Source organism: Cricetulus griseus, chromosome 6, assembly GCF_003668045.3.
Source record: "Cricetulus griseus strain 17A/GY chromosome 6, alternate assembly CriGri-PICRH-1.0, whole genome shotgun sequence".
Classification (NCBI taxonomy): Eukaryota; Metazoa; Chordata; class Mammalia; order Rodentia; family Cricetidae; genus Cricetulus; species Cricetulus griseus.
In genome coordinates this window covers 92,260,268-92,268,031 of record NC_048599.1, presented here as the reverse complement: position 1 = coordinate 92,268,031, position 7,764 = coordinate 92,260,268, and positions in this window count along the sequence as shown.

Sequence of the window (7,764 nt, the reverse complement as noted above, 5' to 3'; positions counted from 1 at the left end):
CCCAAATAAGTACCATGTGCTCAACAGAACAGAATATGATGAATGCAAAACAGATTAAAACAATGAAAAATAACCAAATGTGAGTCCTAAAGATGGAAATGTATCACTTGAAATGAAGAGGTCCCTGGGGAGAGAGGCTGAGAAAGAAAGATCATTGAAAGTGACAAAGGTAGCAATTAATATAGAGTTCTAGTTATATTTTATACAAATCATAAAATCATGAAATGACATAATCTTAATACCAAAGCAAAAGAAGCCACCAAATCGCATTTCATTCTCTAGGAAAAAAATTAAAAATGTCTTTTAAAAAACAGTATAATAAACTTCATTTAAAAAATGACAACTGAAAGGATTATTTGATAACAAGAGTCAAATCACAAGAAATGTTAATAGAAATTCTTCAGGGGAAGAATCATTTAAAACAGGAACTCAGATGAATTCAAAGAGACGAAAAGACACAGTAACTGTAGATAAATCTAAAAGGTAGTTATTTTTCACCTTAACTATTCACATACAAATTTTACATATGTCAAAAGTGTTGAAAATGGATGGTACTAGTAATAGGATAGAATATTTGCCCCACAAGTAGGTCCCTGAATATGCTCCCCAGCAATACAATACAACAAAATAGAATAAAATAAAATGTTGGAAATGTTTGTAGTTACTCTGGTCAGGAACTGGTAGGCTAATTTCAGATCTTCACTTCTCTCTCCTCTCCTCCAAATCCAACCCCTCTGTCTCATTCTATTTTATAGTAGATCACCTCTTGCAGTCTCTTTCCCCCCATATCCCCATCTCTAGTGGATCACACTATCTTCCCTTCAAACTTCCTTACCCCATTCATTGCTTTAGCGAAGCCACCAACTCCATAAGGCAGTCACAAAGAATAATTAATAAAAGCCAGAAAATCAAGAGAGGAGACACACATCACTACCATCACCACCACCACTACCACCACAACAACAAAATAACGGGAATCAACAAACTTCACTCATTGATATCTCTCAGCAGCAAGGTCTCATTTCCCCAATCTAACAGACATAGACTAACAGAATAGATAGGAAAACAGGATCCATCTTTCTGTTGTATCCAAGAAACCCACCTTAACATCAAGGATAGATATCACCTCAGAATAAAGGATGGGAAAAAATTCCAGGCACATGGACCTAGCATAGCCATTTTAATACCTGACAAAATAGACTACAAAACTAATCAGAAGAGATGGGGATGGACACTACAAACATCAAAAAAAAATTCACCAAAGGATGTTGTAATTCTTAACATCTATTAACCAAATAAAAGAGTCCCCAAGTTCATAAAAGAAATACTGCTGCTACACTAAAGAATGGGGTGTAGGTCTAAATACTGAAATGGCTGAAGTGTTCATCGTCATTAGTCATCAAAGAAATGCAAAGCACAACTGCTTGGAGATTTTATCTTACAACTGTCAGAATGGCTAAGATTAATAAAAAAAAAAAACTGATAGCTGCTGGTGGTGAGGATGTGAAGTAAGGGAACACTCAGCGATTATGAGTGGGAGTGCAAACTTCTACAGCCACTGTACAAATCCATGTTTCTTAGGAAGATAGAAATAAATCTACATTAAAATCTAGCTATACCACTTTGGGCATATATCCAAAGGACACTTTATACTATCAAAGGGACACTTGCTCAACCATGTTCATTGCTGCTCTATTCATAATAGTCAGAAATTTTTAGCAACCTAGATGTCCTTAAAGAGAAAAATGGATAATGAAAATGTGATACATTTATACAATTGACTATTGCTCAGTTGTTTAAAAAAATGAAATTCACTGGTAAATGGATAGACCTAGAAAATATCATCCTGAGTGAATAAAGCCAGACCCAGGAAGAAAAATATTGTGTGTAATCACTTATATGTGGATATTAGCTGTTAAGTCAATAATAAGCAAGCTTACAATTCCAATATTGGGTTTGGGTTACATCGAATTGAGTTGTTGCCCAAAGGTGTCGTCTGTGAACCCCCATGTAACCTAGGCTGTTTCCAAGAGTGTAGGTTGCTCTCAACAAACTGCCTGCAAGGCCCTATTGTTGAATACAACACTACACAACTCATTAAACATTGAGAATTTGAGCTAAAGACCACACAGAGCCTACACCCCTATGTTCTAGCATCTTTGTTACAGAAAGGTCCTCCGAAGGCTACCAAAAGAGAAGCATAAATACTAACCTGGATACAAAGAGTTTGATCTACGATTGTGTCCTCTTGCAAGATATGCTAGTATAATGTTAGCTCGAAGTTTGTGGGAATAACCAATAAATATCTGATTTGACTTGAAGACCCACTCCACAGATGGAACCCATACCCAACACTGCTTAGGTAACCAAGAACCTGAGGCTAGATAGCCCAGGAACCTAGGGTAAAACTAAATGCTGCTTTTAAAAAGTAGCTTGAAAATGACATTCTGTTTTACTCAGATCGGTGCCTTGCTCAGCCATCATCAGAGAAGCTTCCTTCTGCACCAAATAGGAGCAAATGAAGAGGCCTATAGCCAGACATTAAGCATAGAGTGAGGGGCCTCTAAACAGTCAGCTGAAAGGGGGATGCCTTGGAAGAAGGAGGCATTGTATAAGACAGGGGTCATGACTGGGAATCCACAGAGACAGCTGACCTGAGCTCATGGGAGCTCATGGACTCTGGACCAACAGTTAGGGAGCCTCCAAGGGACCAACCTAGTTCTTCTGCTTGTGTGTGTGACAATCGTGTATCTTGGTCTCTTGGGAGGGCTCCTAGCAGTGAGGTCAGGACCTGTCCCTGGCAATAAATTAGCTAACTTTTGGGAACTTGTTCCAAATAGCTAGATTACCTTACCCAACCTTGAAGAAAGGGGAAGAGTTTGATCCTGCCTCAACTTGATGTGCCATGCTTTGTGAAAGCCCGTGGGAGGCCTGCCCCTTTCTGAATGGAGACAAGATGGAGGAGGAGGGGAAGGCAAGCAGGTAGACAGGAAGAAGAGAGGGGGTTGGGAGGAGAGGCGAGAGAGAAAACTGGTTGGCATGTAAAATAAACGGAAAAAAATGTTATTTAAATAAAAAAGGAAAGGGGGAGGTGTCTCCATCAAATCCCTCTTCTCAGGGCTCAGAGAATCCTTCAGAAAAGGAGGTAGAAAAATTGTAAGAGCCAGGGGTTAGGGAAGACCCCAACAAAATAAGCCCCTTTAAATAAACTTGATCAATGCATATATGAGCTAACATATATGTTGCTCATGGGGCAGCATGATCAGGATCTGCAAGGGTATGCATCAGATGGGGCTCTAGAGCTGAAAGCAAAAGTGAACATATATCCCCCTTTTTTGTTTGTTTTTTGTTGTTGTTGTTGTTTTTCAAGACAGGGTTTCTCTGTGTAGCTTTAGAGCCTATCCTGGCACTCACTCTGGAGTCCAGGCTGGCCTCGAACTCACAGAGATCCACCTGTTTCTGCCTCCCGAGTGCTGGGATTAAAGGTGTGTGCCACCAACACCCAGCTTATATCCCCATATTTAAAAGAGAAGTAATCTTCAATTGACAACTACTTGCCGATGAAAATTCAATTTTCTCCAAGGCAGTTTCACTGGGGAAACAGACTACATTTATGGGTAGTCCACATGCACAGCCATAGATGGCCAACAAAAAAATGAACTCAATGGCATCTTTGGAGATTCCCTGTCTCATAATGTCATTTCAGGGTTCTTCCTTTTTATTGTTTCTTAATTTTGTCTTGTTTTAATTTTAGTTTTATTTTATTTATATAGGTTTTTTTCTCTTCTCAATTTTCACCCTACAGTTCCTTTGTGTATATATTATAGCTTCCAGTTTAGTGTTTTTATGAGATTTCTGAGTGTGTGCATGAGTGGGTCTCTGTTTCTTGTGCCTGCGCTTAGTCTCTTTTCTTTCTGTTTGTTTTGTCTTATTATATATCTTATTGTTATCTCTTAGAAGCCTGTTTTCTTCTAATTTTTGTTTTTGGTTGTTTTTTGTTTCTGTTCTTTATTTTTCAAAACAGAGTCTTACTATATAACTTAGTTCTGGTTGTCCTGAAACTCACTGTACAGACCAACGTGGCCTCAAGTTCACAGAAATCTTCCTGTCTCTGACTACTAAGTGCTGGTATGTGCATTATATCATTATACCAGGCACCACCTCTTAGTTTTCTAATGAGAGACAGAAAGAAGTTAGGTCTGGATTGAGGGGTGATGAAGAGGAACTGAGAGGAATAGAGGGAAGAAAAAAAACTGTACTCTGGATATATTATGTAAGAAAAAATCTATTTTCAATAAAAGTGAAGAATATAAATGTTTGTAAGATTTATAGCAGATGAACAATTGTAATGAGTTGAAAAACACAGATCAAAATATAGAATAAATGAAAATATTTGGCCAAAGAACCATGCTTTCAGTAAGTGATAGAATTTTTTTAATTTTAATAAATTTGGATATGTTAAACTGTATTAATATCTGGGAAGAATGATCACTATTAAAAGCACTTGCCTGACAAGTGTGAGGACTAGAGTTTGGAGCCCCCAAACCAAAGGACAAGCATGGCAGTCACTAGAGAGCCAGAGAGAGGGGATATCTAGGCAAGCTAGCTAGCTAGACCCTCTGGGATTCATAAGCTCTGGATTCATTGAAAGACTTTGCTTGCATTAATTTTGATCCTCTACACACATGCTCACACAAATGCCCACTTACCCACACACATACTTGTTCACACAAATATGAACATGCATACATACAAAACACACAGACACACACACCCACACTCATATATATCATAATCTCAGGGTTTCTATTCAGTGGATTTAACTGAAATAGTACCTTCGAATTCAGTGAGAGAGCTTGTCTAAAACAATAAGATGGTGAGCAATGATGATTAACACAGGACATCAACTTCTGGCCTCTAAAAGCACAACATGCATGGGGAAGTTCACAAGCACACACAAATTTTACATATTTACATATGATATATGTATTATATTTATGTGTCTGTCATATATATGTCACAATAGTAGTCACTAAGTAAATAAAAGGAGATATACTCACTAAGCTGACAATGAAGATGACATGAGAAGTACAAATTACTCTAATAATTCATAAAAAGAAGACAAGAGTAAAAGTCAATATGACAGAAATTTAAACCTCAATATGTTGATAGTACATTATATACAAAAGGTCTAAATATTGTAATTAAAAATATACATGTTACCAGAATGTATTTTGAAAAATTGAAAATCCAATTATATTTTGTTACAGGAAAATTTTAAAATTTAAAACTCAAACATATTAATGTTAAATCTATGCATATATATGCACTATGGTTTAAATGTGAAATATTCTTCCTAGGTTCATGTGTTTGCAGACTTGGTCCCTGGCTACTACAATGTTTGAGAAACCTTGTTATAGAACCTTTTAGATGTGGAGTCTAACTGGAGGAAATGGATCTCTGGGATAGACCTTGAGACTTTGCAATCTAGCTCCACTTTCTGATCACTCTCTGACTGCAGGTGCCATGTGACCAGCCGCCTCCGACTCTGACACCATGTCTTCTAGAGCTGTAAGTCAAATCAAGCCCTCTGAACTTTAAGTTTTGCTCATTGTCACAGCAATAGGAAATGTAACTGATACATGGATGATACCAAGCATTCTCAAAATAAAGTAAAAATAGATACAGTACCAAAATGCAAATTAGATTGCAACAGGTAATATTATCAATGATTAATATGGAATTCTAAGATGATAAAGATGGCAATTCAAGTGAACACTAAAACCACTCTAATGTATATTAGAATTTCAAAATACACAATTGAGAAGCCAAATAGATATAATAGATAAAGAACACAAATTCATAGTTGTGACAGCTAAAAGTAAGGAAATCAATATTTTCAGTCTTTATTGAAAAATGGGCAAAGAGACTGTAAACACTGTAATCAATCTGTTTACACATATTATTAGGTGGTAAGAAGACTAGTAGATGGATGTACATAAAAATGACAGCTAAGAGATCATCCTGTCTTGGGGAATTTACCATAAAATTAAAGATAACATCATCATCTTGTGATAGAGCTACATTTTTGCAGATATGTAGATTAAACAAATAGCAAGTATTATACAATTATATTTTTTACTAATTACTCATGATAAAAATGTTAAATATAAGTGGGTAAAGAACATATATTTGCCTAAATATCACATAAGTTTTAAAGCATTAAAGCATTGACATTATGTTTTTTTCTACATAGTTATTATTTTAATACTTTTGATGAGTTTCAAAAACTAAAATATATTTAAATAATATAGCACATTGCTTTTATTTAGAATAATTTTTATTTAGCATATATGTACCAGTGATGCAGAATGCCTCAGACTGAATCAAAGGAAAAGGTGTGGCATGAATTGTATTATCTTTTATGGCTTGTTAAAATCATAAGTGTATATGATGAAACACAATGAAATAAAAGCAAAAGATAAAATGTAAGAAGTTTAGTCAGAGAACCAAAGAAGTAAGTGGCATTGACAGAAAGCTGGTGGGAAACCTAGAGACAACATTGTGGATGCATGGATCAAGATTCACAGGGCTAGTTTCAAAATAGGTTAATGTAACTTTATTCGGGGAGAATGCACTTGCAGAAGAAGCAGGTGACTGCTGCAAGTTCCAGCTCCAAGGATTCACCCAGGCTGCCTTCTGTGGCCCAACGGGAAGCAAGACAGAAACCCACTTGTCCCTACCCCAGACCTAAAACCCACTCTCTGTCACATCTGTACCTGTGACCATGCCCAAACATGTACAGGTGCAGGTGGAGTGGATATCTCACTACACAACAGAATGATCATACCAAGGATGAGGAGAGGAACAGACAGCAATGACCTAAGGAACAGTAATTTCTAAGATTCCCCAGCCTTTTTCTCTTAGATATTCCCACAGAAATATGAATAGTCTATGTTATAGAAAACATGAGGGGGATCTGGGAAGATGTCTTAGTTGGAATGAATGTTCATTGTGCAAGAATGAGGACCTAAGTTCAGATCCCCAGCATCCACATAAAAATTTCTAACATGCACACCTTTAGCTTCAATGTTGTAGAATGAAAACTTGACTACCTTTGTATTGCCATGATAAAACAGGACCATGAACAAGGCAAATTATTAAAGAAAGTATTTAATTTGGTTCACAGTTTAAGAGGATTTGAGTCCATGATGATGGAGCAAAGAAATAACTAAAAGCTAGCATCTTGATCTGCAACCACAAGACAGAGAAAGAGAGTGGACTAGGAATCACAGAGTCTTTTCAAATCTCAAATCCCACTCCCAGTGACAAATTCCCTCCAACAAGGTCACACCTCCTGATCTTCCCCAAAATTTCCACCAACTGGGGACCAAGTATTCAATTATGTTAGCCTATGGATTATATTCTCACCCAAACTACCACGACTGGTGACATAGATCTCAGGAGATCACTGGAAATCCATTCTATGTGATATGGCAAGGTACTTGTTCAATGACACATTTTCTCAAGGAAATAAAGTTCCGAATGATAAAGAACATGTGATGTTCTCTCTGGTCTCTACATACGCACACACTGCCTCCATATGGGCATTCATGGGCATGCACACCACTACAAAAATGCATAATACACATGCATAGCACACACATGAACAAAAGGAAAAGAAAAAATGAACAGCCAAATTATTCACATGTTTTAGTGTTGACTCCCAGTTTCATCATGATAATTAGCCATTGGGCACATTGG